At 45.1% G+C, this 12,728-nt stretch overlaps 1 protein-coding gene across 1 annotated transcript in view; it reads left to right on the forward strand.

Moving 5' to 3' along the window:
• The window catches only part of GCNT2 (glucosaminyl (N-acetyl) transferase 2 (I blood group)), a gene marked incomplete at its 5' end in the record, with an annotated part of 89,258 nt that overhangs the window by 14,669 nt on the left and 61,861 nt on the right, over positions 1–12,728 (forward strand). The window lies entirely within an intron of this gene.

Here is a 12,728-nt window from a genome sequence, read left to right on the forward strand (position 1 = left end):
CTCTTTCATCCCCCTTAATTTGGAACCACTTCTCAGCCTGTCTGTGTCCTCCCAGCTCTTATCATTTTTGAAGAGTACCGTGTGGGTGTTTCCTTGTGATTAGATTCAAGTTCTGCATTCTGGGCAAAGATACCAGAGATAAGATGCCGTGGAACCATGCAATGTGTATTCTTTCTAGTAGCGGTGATGTTCACTTTTGTCACTGGGGTCAGGTAGTACCCGCCAATTGCTCCTCTGTAAAGTTAGTCAGTATGATTTTGTATTTATTACTAAGTCATTAATGAGTATTTTGTGTGGAGACAGTTTGAGGCTTTTTAGATATACTGTTCTCCATCAGATGTTCACTCCCCAGTTCTACTGTCCATCGATGGTTCTTGCCTGGCTCAGTTATTATGGGTGGTTGCCAAATTGCGATTTTTTTCCTAACTCCCTCCTTCTATGTTTATTAGTTGACAATCATCTATAAGGCTGAGCCTTCTCTTCTTCCCATGTGTTTGTTTATTTATACCCCCGTGGACATGGATTCCCATTTTACTCAATGGGTTACAATCTATGACAATTTTTACTTATTTTGCTGCTGAAATTGCCTCAGACTCAGCCAGTGGGGCCCCCTTCACGGTGGCTCTTGAGTCCCTTCAACGGTCCCCATTATTCTTTGAGCACTTCCTTCCATGTACTTAACCCGCCCCCTGTCTTGGAATCAGCCATTTTCTTCAAGGAACCTTGGCTCCATTTCATGGAGAATGATATTTAGAAACCAAGGCCTGGGCACTCAAGGATGTTATTACTTCTATGCCTTCTCAGGGCTTAGAGCTAGCAAAAATATATATATACGTATGTGTACACATAATGTCTGTATGTACCCATGACACACACACACACACACACACGTGTGCACTCTCCAACATGCACTCCAAGTCACTCGCACATCCACACACATGCCCATCTATATCTTAGCTTTTCAAATAGATATTAAAACCACAAGTGCACACTGATATCTCCGTCAACACAGGGTTGATTCCCTCCACTTCTTTCCCTAGCAGTGAGGGACCCAGACCCCGTTCACCTCCCTGGATTCACTTAACGTTCTTGCTTCCACTCTGTGAAACCAGTCCTCCCCTTCACGGTGCTCAGCTGAAATCCTGCTCCCAGGATCCACCTTCCAAGAGCTGTAGCTTTGGCTCCCAGGAAGAGAGAAAGAGTTCTGAATGAATTTTGATATTGTCATAAACGTATTTGTATTGGGAAACAAGTAAATATGTAAATGTATAAAATACAAAGTTAGGCTCCAGCTCTACCTGACTTCATGAACTTGGGTAATCTGTTGGGCCCCTCTGATCTTACTCGCTTATCTGTAAAATAGGGATAATAATAGGTCTTACTTTACAGTGTTGCTGTGAGCATTAACAATGTCCTGCCTGAAGTAGTGACCCAATACTTGGTACCTGATAAGTATTATTTCAATGTTATCTTTTATTACTGTTGAAAGAGTCAGAGCCTCAGCAGGAAACAGAGTGCTTAAACTAGGCTAATCAAGGGGTACCTGGGTGGCTCAGTGAGCTAAGCCTCTGGCTTTGGCTCAGGTCATGATCTCAGGGTCCTGGGATGGAGCCCCACATCCGGTTTTCCGCTCAGAGGGGAGCCTACTTCCCCCTACCCCTGCCTGCCTCTCTGCCTACTTGTGATCTCTGTCAAATAAATAAATAAGAACTTTAAAAAAAAAATTAGGCTAATCAAGGGTGCCTGGGTGGCTCAGTGGGCTGAGCCTCAGACTCTTGGTCTTGGCTCAGGCTGTGATCTCAGGTCATGAGACTGACCCCACATCGGGCTCTGTGCTCAGCACAGAGTCTGCTTGAGATTCTCTCTCCCTCTTCCTCTGCTCCCCCCATCCCATGCATGCATACGTTGTCTCATGCTCTCTCTCCCAAATAAATAAATAAAATTTTTAAAATAGGCTAATCAAGAAGGACTTACCAAAAGGACTGTTTTTGAAGGTGTGGGCAGAGTGGAGGGAAACTATAAAGGGTATGGCAATACCCAGGGCTGGTAATAGTGGAACTATTATTACCATTTCGAGACCTGAAAGAAGGCGTGGTTGGCCCTTCTCAAAGGGCCCCTATGAGAAGAACTTTGGTCAAAGGAGGCAGCTATCCTGATGTGACTTGACAAGAGAGGAGCTGCGGAACAAACACCTTGAGCCTTCTCTTGTGCCCTCATTGGCAACCCAACCAGAGCCAGAGCTGCTGGATACACTCCCTGTAAGTCAGTCCTCCTGCAGGATGGAGACCAGAGGGAGGGATCTAAAAGGGCCAGACAGAGGGACGCCTGGCTAGCTCAGTGAGTAGAGCACCTGACTCTTGATCTCAGGCCTGCGAGTTCAAACTCCATCCTGGGTATAGGGATCACTTAAAAATAAAATCTTTATTTATTTATTTTTAAATTACTATTATTATTTTTTAAGTAGGCTCCATGCCCAGTATGGAGTCCAATGCAAGGCTTGAACTCACAACCCCAAGGTCAAGACCAGAGCTGAGATCAAGAGTCAGACATCCAGTCAACCGAGCCAGCCAGGTACCCCAAAAATAAAATCTTTAAAAAATAAAATAAAAAGACCGATTGGAAGCTATTCAACTCCATTTTTCAAGGTTGGGGGAAAGATGTTTTGGTCAAACTGGTCACTGATTCTGATGGAATTCTTGCAGTAGTGTCTCAAACCCCCGTCAAATATACCAGTCATGTGGATGGCCTCAGACCTAGTCTACCTGAGAATCAAAGCTTAAAAAAAAGAAACTTAGAAGAAATCACCAGGATAGCAAGGGTCTGTGGATGGGGAAGGGCTGGGAATCCAGGAAGCATGAGGCAAGGTCTGTGCACCTGGCGTCCCCAAGTCAGATCAGAACAGAGGAAGAAGTACTTTGGGCGTGGGGAATTGTTCTCTGCAGAAAGAGGAGAGAGAGGAATGGTGCACGGGGCCTCTGCTGCTCCAGATGATTACCAAGCACCTGGTAATGAGTTCAAGAGCCAGACCTCAGGAACCTAGTTCAACCTGCACTAGGAAGTCCCTAGATCCTTCTTTCTGCTTATGACCATTCAGAACATGCAGAAATGTGGTCACCTGAAGAGGGAAGGGAGAGGAAGAGTTTGGAAATCAGTCATAATATGAGCCATAAGGAAAAGATTTGTCCTGACAGTTTTTCTGAGCTATAGAAAAAAAGAAGCTGGAAGGAAAGGAAAGGAAATTTCATAGTGTTTCTGTCTTAGGTGCTTTCTCAATGCTGCTGACTGATTGAACTTGAAACAGAAAAAAGAAATGCTGGAGAGAAGGAATGCCTGTGTCTCATTGGAAGTGAAGCCAAACCCCCTTTCCTTCTCATGGTCTCTCCATGGAGCCCATCTGGGTTCTGTGCCATTCTTGGGCCTGCCTGATGGGGCCCAGGATGGCACGGTGACTCCCATGCCAGTCCCAGGTCATACTGAGTGACCCTGGGCTGGGAAGTCCCAGAGTCTCAATTCCTCATTGAGCAGATAGGGGTGATCGCCCCGGAGGCCAGCGATCAGCTTTGTCATTCATACCTGCTGCTTGTCCGTGTGGGTGCCTTCTCCATCCACATCAGCTCCTGGTGACAAGTGCCACAAGGGCAGGCACTCAGCTCTGTGTTGATGAGCACAGAGGGTTTTTGAATGTTTGACCTCCTGTTCTGTTTTCTCTTGACTCCTTTTCTTCTGGACATTACTCACTGGCAGGCAGGAGAGGTGGCCGGTTGGATCGTGGCCCAAGGTGGCTTGGTGTCAGGAACCAGACAGGAGACTGACTTCCTTAACAGTCTGACGGTTAGAGGAAGAAGTGAGTGAGCTCTGGAATGTGTCTGCAGAGTATTTGATCACTCTGAATAAAACCCCATAAATATTCGTCATTCCAGGATGCCTGATCTTTACTCACCTAGGAGACTCACCTGGCAGAGTTTTCCTGGGAGAAGGACCATGACTCATTTCATTCATTCATTCATTCATTCACTCATGCTTCGTTTGTTTGTTCATTTGTTTTTGGTGAAGAATTGCATAACACGGGAAAATGCACAGATCAGGAATGTTCTCCCACTGAACAGACCCAAATAACAACCATCAAGACACAGAGCATGACCCGTCTCCCCAACACTACCCTGATGTCTAAGACCATAAATTACTTTAACCTGTTTTTGTCCTTTATATACCTGGAAATAAACAGCATGTACTCTTTTTCTGTCTGGCTTTTTTTTTTTTTTTTTTTTTTTGCTCAGTGTTATATCTGTAAGATTCACTTTTTGTGTCGCAAGCAGTTACATTTTTTCATTCCCATCACCGTGAAGAGAGAAGGAGGTGTGGGAGGTGAGGAGGGATGATTTCCCCTCCCCCCCACCCCTACCAGAAACATTTAGAAATATCTGAAAATACTTTCGGTAGTCACAATTCACAGTTGGGAGCAAGGGATGCTACCGGCATGGCACTTAGTGGGTCGAGGCCAGAGAGGCTGCTGGACATCCTACAATGCACAGGACAGCCCTCACAATAGGCATATTCAACCCCAAATGCCAGTAATGCCAAGGTTGAGAAAGGCTGATGGGCATTTGGGTGTGTTGTGAATATAGTTACAGTGAATACTGAGCTGTATGTCCTTTGATAAACATGGATGCCTTTCTGTTGAGTCAATCCCCAGGAATGGCATTACTGGGTCAGGGCACCTGCCTGTGTTCACCCTTGGGAGACTCCGCATGGTTCCCAGAGTTGTGTCCCTTCACATTTTGACCAGCTGCACATGAGGTTCAGGTTGTCCCACATCTGCCCCCAATAATTGTGTATTTTCTGCTTCTTTCTCTCTTTTTTGAGTTTGTTGTTTTTTTTATTTTTATTTATTTTTTAAAGATTTTATTTACTTATTTTAGAGAGAGAGAGAGAGAGAGCCTGAGAGCAGGGAGAGGAGCGAGGGGGAGAGGGACAAGCAGACTCCATGCTAAGCGTAGAGCCAGACGTGGGGCGGGATTTTGTGACCTGAGAATGCGACTTGAACCTTGAACCATAAGCAAGAGTCTGATGCTTAATGGACTGTTGTTTTTTAAATCTCTCTCCTACACCCTGCCTCTAAGTCAATTTATGGCATATCAGATACCCAAAACATCAGTGTTTGTCAGTAAATAATCCTGTTCCGTATTTTGCAGGAGACTGGGATTATGCACAGGTGTGCTTGCTGTATACAGTAAGTTAGAGAAGGCAGTTGGGGCAGGACCCTGGCAACTAGGCCTTCTCTCTCCCCCCACTCTCTTTTTTAGAGAGGGAGGAAGGGTGGGGACAAAGAGGGAGAGAGAATCTCAAGCAGACTCCCTGCTGAGCAGGGACGGAAGGAGCCTGAGGCAGGGCCTTATCTCGTGACCCTGAGACCGTGAGCTGAGCTGAAATCAAGAGTCAGCCACTTAACTGACTGAGCCGCCCAGGCGCCTCTGGACTTTTCTCACTTAAATACCCATATTAACACTTTTCTGTATGTCCATTTTCTTCCATTCTTCCTGGGGGTGCTGATAGGTTTCCATAGTAAATTTCACAGGGATCAGATTATCCACCATTTGAGTTCATGTTTATTAAGTATTTTCAAATTGTGCAATTATTGTTTTGTTTTTTATGGTAAAGTGGTTAGTCACAGAAAGATAGGTCAGGTAGAGTCATTGGGGAAAAACAAAAGTAAAGAATTTTGATCTTTGTACTATTGGTTCTCAGACAATTAGTCCCAAGAGCTTTTTAGAAACACAGATTGTGGGCACCTGGGTGGCTCAGTGGGTTAAGCCTCTGCCTTCAGCTCAGGTCATGATCTCAGGGTCCTGGGATTGAGCCCCGCATCAGGCTCTCTGGTCAGCAGGGAGCCTGCTTCCTCCTCTCTCTCTGCCTGACTCTCTGTCTACCTGTGATCTCTCTCTCTCTATCAAATAAATAAATAAAATCTTAAAAAAAAAAAGAAAGAAAAAGAAACACAGATTGTTGGGGCACCTGGGTGACTCAGTCGGTTCAGCATCCAACTCTTGGTTTCAGGTCAGGTTATGATCTCAGGGTGGTGAGATCAAGCCCCGCATCAGGCTCCACACTCAGCACAGGGTCTGCTTGAGTTTTCGCTCTTCCCTCTACCCTTCCCCACCTCTCTCAAATTAATAAACCAATCTTTAAAAGAGAAAATAAAATAAAAGAAATGCAGTTTATTAAGTTTCACCTGAAACTTATTGACCACTTGGGATGTGGGCCCTGCAACCTGTATTTTCACAGCCCGTCCAGGGGACTGGATGCTTCACAGAAGTTTGCATACTCTTGATCAGGACAATCCTTATCCCCAAGCCCCAGACACACCTAGTCTGGCTGAATACTTTTGGAAACAAAGGTTTTGGTTCTTCCAGGGTTAGCAGTTCACTTCCACAGGTAAATTCAGTGATAAGTTTCCTCTTGAAATGTTAATTTGCTGTGATTTATTTGGGGTAATTTCATTTTCTAAGCCTCCAAATTTCAGGCTCTTGCTATTTCCAATTGGTGTATTTATGCTACCAGAACGTTGCAACCCACCTGTGCATGCTTGGGCATTTGCCTATTTTAATATGTATATGCTATCTTTTGCAAGTATTTGCATAGCCTCCCTTAACATCCAGGAAGCGTTTCCATGATACCTTTGCTCCATCAAAATCAGATGCAGAGCCGTTCAGTGTACACCACCACAATATGGTATAGCATGACCGTCCTCTGGACCTACTCTCTAGGTCTTAAAATTCTACATATTAAACTTCTTCCCTCCGCTGAGAGAAGAGTTTGAAATAATGCTTTGGCTTCCGTGATCTAGACAACAACTTCTTCTGTTGCTAATTAGATGAATGGTATAGAAAGCAAAATGATTGAGTCCCAGGAGAAGGTGGATTTTTCCCCAGAGAGCCCCATCAGAGGACTCCTCAGTTATCGGAGTTGTTTCAGTTGAAGATGTGTTTTGGAAATGTCTTCTTTCTTTAACATCGTGAATATCATCATGAAAGAGAAAACCAAAAACCTCCATTTACAAATTATCTGGCCACCAGAACAGAATTATGTAGTTGGCTGTCTGAAGTGAATTGGATTGTCACCATTCTCTACCTCCCTGTGAATTACCCTTAGCTCAAGGAGAAAACATAATTCCCTATGTGTTATAATTAAGAATAAGTCCCTGAGTCGTTTAGCCTGCTTCAATAACAAAGAAAACCACACAAAAATGACCTTCCAAAGAACAGCCATCAGTGAGCCCAAGAAATGATAACATCTCACCTCATTCACTCAAATTTTTCTGTCATGGGACTTAGGCTCTCAATGTCACTTTGATAAACTTGATCAGACCCTGTCCTTGTGGAGCCCTTTCTGCTATTATTTAACATTTCAAATGTTGTATGCCTGCTCAAGCCTGTGTCCCCTCTATTTCTTTCCCAACCAAAGCACAGCAGTTAATTGAGAATGGAAAAACCAGTCCCAGAACAATTATGAAACCATAATGAAGTTTGCATAAGTCCATGCAATTAAACAAAGAAAAGGTGTGTGAGGAAGTGCGAGAGAGTTCAAGCCTGAGGTGGTATGTTCATGGTTAGGTCTCTGCAGGTGTGTGCTGAAACAGAAGAGCAAAAAAAAAGGAATACTGGAACAGGAAAGTCACAAATCATGGAGGGTTCCCCTAGCCTCTGCTGTTCTAATACACAAATTAGAACAAAGGGCAACTATAGATTTTAACACTCCTTTTTCCATTGCTGAAAACTGTACTTTTCAAATATCCAGATGATTCTGGACCCATTCAACGAGCATTGAATGCAGCATGTGCCAGATGGCCCACCTTCCAGAACACAAGGGAAGGCTGTTTGAGTTGCTGGACGATGGTAGGAACAGAGGGAACATGTCCCTGGCTCTCCTGCCGCTCACCTTCTAACCTTGACTGGTACTCTGATGTCATGGTTCGCTGATGGGAGGGTTTTTAATCTGCGGCTACGCCAGAGAAATTCCAGATTCACAACTCTGCCAGGGAAATTTCTCCACATTGGGCTTTCTTGTTCTTCTGTTCTTCCTTGCTCTTGCAATCTCTCCAGTTGGAGCGCCTTCTCCATGTTCTGAGGGGCAGAATCCAACCACCGGAAGCCATTTCTCACCACTCCAGTTCCTAGGGAGCTTTTTCCCCTCTGAGCTCCCATCTTGTTTGGAACCGATCCATAGTCTTCTGTGTTTTGCTGGTCGTGTATTTTCAGCTGTATGTATTTCGAATCCTACTGAAGATGGAATTTCCTACAGGACACGGGCCATTCCTCACACTTCCTGAATTCCGTCGCTGCTGCTTAGCGGATTCACCATACACATACCGAATTATAGCTCATTTTAGCTAAAAGAGACTACAGAGAACATCTTTTTTAAAGGTGAAGCAAGTAGGGAGCCAAAGACCACATACTCGGTTAGAGTTAGAAAAGGGCCTAGGATCCAGTGTCCTGATTTTGCACCATGCCCTGTTAGTAATATTGTGAGGGTTAATAGACAACCCTTCCTTTTTTTTTTTTTTTTTTAAAGGATCTTTTATTTATTCATTTGACAGAGAGAGAAAGATAGAGCAAGTGAGAGCATGAGCAGAGGGAAGGGTCAGAGAGGGAGGGAGAAGCAGACTCCCCGCTGAGCAGGGAGCCAGGCTCGGGGCTGGATCCCAGCACCCTGGGATCATGACCTGAACCAAAGTTTGACGCTTGGCCAATTGAGCCACCCAGGCACCCCTGGGCAACTCTTTTGACACACAAGTGAAAACACATTTTGCATGGTTTCTCACAGAAACTTGATTGAAAGTTGTGGGTTTTTTAATGTCATTTAATCTAACTGATCAATCATTCTGGCCAGACTCTTAATCATAGGAAACAAACTGAGGGTTGTTGGAGGGGAAGAGGGCAGCAGGATGGGGTATCTGGGTGATGGACACTAAGGAGGGCATGTGATGTAATGAGCACTGGGTGTTATAGAAGACTGATGACTCACAGGCCAGGACCTCTGAAACCATTAATATAATAGATGTTAATTAATTGGAAAAAAAAAAACAAGAAAGAAAATAAAATCAATCTGATGAGAGTTTTTGTTTGTCAAAATAAAAGATACCAGTTGCTCTGTTCTCAATTCCAGTTAAGAGTGCAATTACCTAGGGCTTAACTGGAACCATGGGGGATGTAGACTCCCCTCATTCATTCATTTGTTCATACCCATACAAACAGGTAAAAAAAAAAAACAAACCAGTATAAATATGGTAACATACATATTTCTACATTACAAGGTTGAGCGAATGGAAAAGTAAGTCTAGACTTCCCGCTGATTCTTAGCCCATGAATTCCTTAGTGACCCTAGAACTTTAAATCCTTCTTCTAACTATATTCTTATAAGGAAAAACGCAAGAGTCCAGCAGCTGATGTTCTGTGAGTATTTACACGATGAAAGCCTCCTTAAAGCCTCAGGGTTGCTTCCAAAACATCGTTAATGAGTACATAAATAATGAATTTATTTTTATTATTATTACTATCAGTGGATGCAGTATACTGACGTATCCTTCCTCACTGTGACTTATTTTGCTCTTGTTCCTCCCTCAGCTGGCACGGGTTGCCTTGGAGCGCTGCCCAACCTAACCATGTCCTTAGTAGACCTCCTTTGCGGCAAGATGGAGGCCCAGTCTTTTCTGCACAGTCTTTTACGACAGTCGGGTGCGCCATGATTTCTGTCGTGCCGCAGCCCCCTTCAGCGCCGTCCTCTCCGGGCCCTCCGCCATCTTGCCCCTTCACGCGGAAAGCCTAATGGTGCTGAGGTGTCGGGGCATCTTCTTTCGTCCCCATGATGATTTCTTAATTTCATAGAGATTCTGAGTCTTCTGTCATTTCCAAGAGAGGATACGCTCTTCATGTGGGAGCTGTGTTCTAAGATAGCCCCAGAGCTGGAGGAATGCTTTACCAATGGACCAAAAATTAAAACTGGAGGGAATGCAGGGCAAGCGTTGAAGGCGGCTGCAGGGGAGGGGAAACATGTCTCTCCTGATTAATTGGCTAGTTGGGGAATAATTGCTTCCAAAGTGAGCACAAGGCTCAGTTGCTAGGCCTACAGGTGCCAGCCCGGTCCCTGCCTGCTGTCAGAGGCGGAGAGGGAAGGGAAGGCTGAGCAGTTCAGCCTCGGTAGAAGAAGAACACACGGTGTTTGTTCTGGGCTAGCGGCTCTCATGGCCTGTTAGGAAGGAAAGGTAGCAATGAACAGCCTTTCTCTGTTTCGACATGCAGTTTCTTAAAAGAGTTCTCCTGTGGGTTTGTTTGTTTGTTTGCTTGCTTTGGTTTGGTTTGGTTTGGTTTGTTTAATACCAGAACCTGGGGATGGGGAAAGTTAGCTAGCTCAAGGACAGCCAAAAAGGACAGTGGGAAAACAGCTATATTTTCAACACACAAACAATGCCATTGGTAGTAATAGATTGAATACAGAAACATTAGGATAGCTCCTAGCTTGGCTGGTGTGTATGTCTTAACATAAGGGCATTTTAATGTCTGTCCCCAAGCCTGTGTGGATCTGAACCCCTGTGCTAATGGCCGGTTGGAAACAGTAATGTAAACAGCTTCTGTTGGCCTAATTAGGTTAACCCTGAACACTTCCAGGCTGCGAATATATTAATATTCATTCTAAGCCAAAAGGCTTTGCCGAACTAGATACTGGAATGACTCTGTTTTGAAATAAAATACACAATAACCTCATACTTAAAGGTATTATTTGGAAAAAGAGAAGCTTGGGGTTGACTTTTCCATGATCATGCACTTTGCTGTCATTTTCTTTGCTTTATTCTGTGGAAGACGCTAAGAATTCGATTTATCTGGTTTACCCACATAATGGCTACATTTTCTTTCTTCTACTTTGCCTAAAAATCTGAAGATGGGTTCTACATGGAGTGTACTTGTGGCAGGTCTCAAAGAATGAAGAGGATTTAGTGAAGGGGAGAGGAAGAGAAGGTACGAGTTGGAAGGGTGAAAAGTAGGAACAGTGAAAACTAGCAGAAGGAAAAGCTACAGAGGGCCTGGCTGGCTAGGTCAGTAGAGCATGGGACAGCTGATCTGGGGAGCGGCGGGGGGATCTTTGCTAGTTCGAGCCCTCTGTCGGGCATAAAGTTTGCTTAAACAATATACTGTGCTCAGAAGGTCCATCACTTGGAGCACAGTGCCTGGAACAGTGGGAGGTTCACATTGGTTTTCCTATCCTTGCCAAAGCAGGAAATCAGCATATTGTCATCTTAATTCCATTAATAGCAGGGTAGAGACTTTTCAAAAGGAGGGAGAAAAAGCCCGTTGAAGGACATTATTTCTTCATGGGGTGGGTGGGGGCTCAGTCTGTGCTTTGAGTTGATTCCATAGGGCGGAGGGTGTGAGGTTGACATTCAGAGCATGAGGAAAAATGGGAAAAATTGTTGACCTGACAGTTTAGAAGTCATTGTAAATAGGGGCGCCTGGGTGGCTCAGTGGGTTAAAGCCTCTGCTTTCTGCTCAGGTCATGATCTGAGGGTCATGGGATCGAGCCCTGCATTGGGCTCTCTGCTTGGTGGGGAGCCTGCTTCCTCTCTCTCTCTGCCTCCCTCTCTGCCTACTTGTGATCTCTCGCTGTCAAATAAATAAATAAAATCTTAAAAAAAAGTCATCTTAAATAAAATACATTAATCTATATTTTTTAAAAAAAAAGCAGCTGGCAGGAAAGTGAGGGGTTGAAGATGAGAAGCTCCTAAGTCAAAGGGCTTGATACCCTTTACAGGTGGGGGGGAACATGGTTCCTTTCCTAGAAGGTCAATAAGCCTGACTGGGCAGGTTCAACGCACTTCTCAAAGTATTAATGATGTTCTCTTGGTGTTTAAGACCTGTGTGCTCCCCCTCCCCTCATTGTGAACATCACTTGCAGCCAGAATTCAAGTTCTTTCCAGGGAAACTTTAAATCCTTACTTAAATCAGGGGATGTAGCTTGGGACTAGCTCGTGTGACCCTAGCATTCTGTGACAAGCACCTCCACAGATGCCATAAAGGGAGGAGAGGGACTCGCACCTGATCTCAAAAGCCACAGGGAGCCTGCGTTGTCAGGTCCCCTAGGAGTGGGTGCCCTGTAATCTCTTGTTTTTGTAAAGGCTAGGGCGGGGCGGAAAGCGTTACAAAGGAGCCGGGATGGATGCTGTGGTTTTGTTCTTTTAGATCTTATCTCTTCAGTCCCTTTTGTCATTAGAGCATGTTTTTCACGAAAGTATTTGAGCATGGAGGCCGCATTACACGCTGTGGATTGTACTGGAAGAGCCGAGGAGCCAGGTGATTGCCAGGGGCAGCCAGAGGGGATCGCGCCGCGGCCCGCCAATGACTAGCAGGAAACGGCGGCGCGCCTGCCACAACGCATTATTTCAACTTTGGCTTTCAGGGCGCTAATTCCCTGAATGACAATAACAAGGGGGTGGGAGGGAGAAACACGTGGGAACGGAAAAGAAAAGATATTTGAGAAGCTAAATCTGAGGGGGAAAGGAGTTGCCGGAGTTTTTGGGGCGAGCAGATGCAGGCAGGGAGGCAGAGGAGGGGAGAAGGCTGGGCTTCGGGAACCTGCTGCTGGGCTTTTAGACAAAGGCGGTTTGAGTAGCAGAGAACGAGGCGGGACCAGTTGCTAATATCAGCACGGGGGACGGAGTCAGCCCGCTGGACTCCCGGCAT

This window comes from Martes martes (genome assembly GCF_963455335.1).
Source record: "Martes martes genome assembly, chromosome: 6".
In the NCBI taxonomy this organism is placed as follows: Eukaryota; Metazoa; Chordata; class Mammalia; order Carnivora; family Mustelidae; genus Martes; species Martes martes.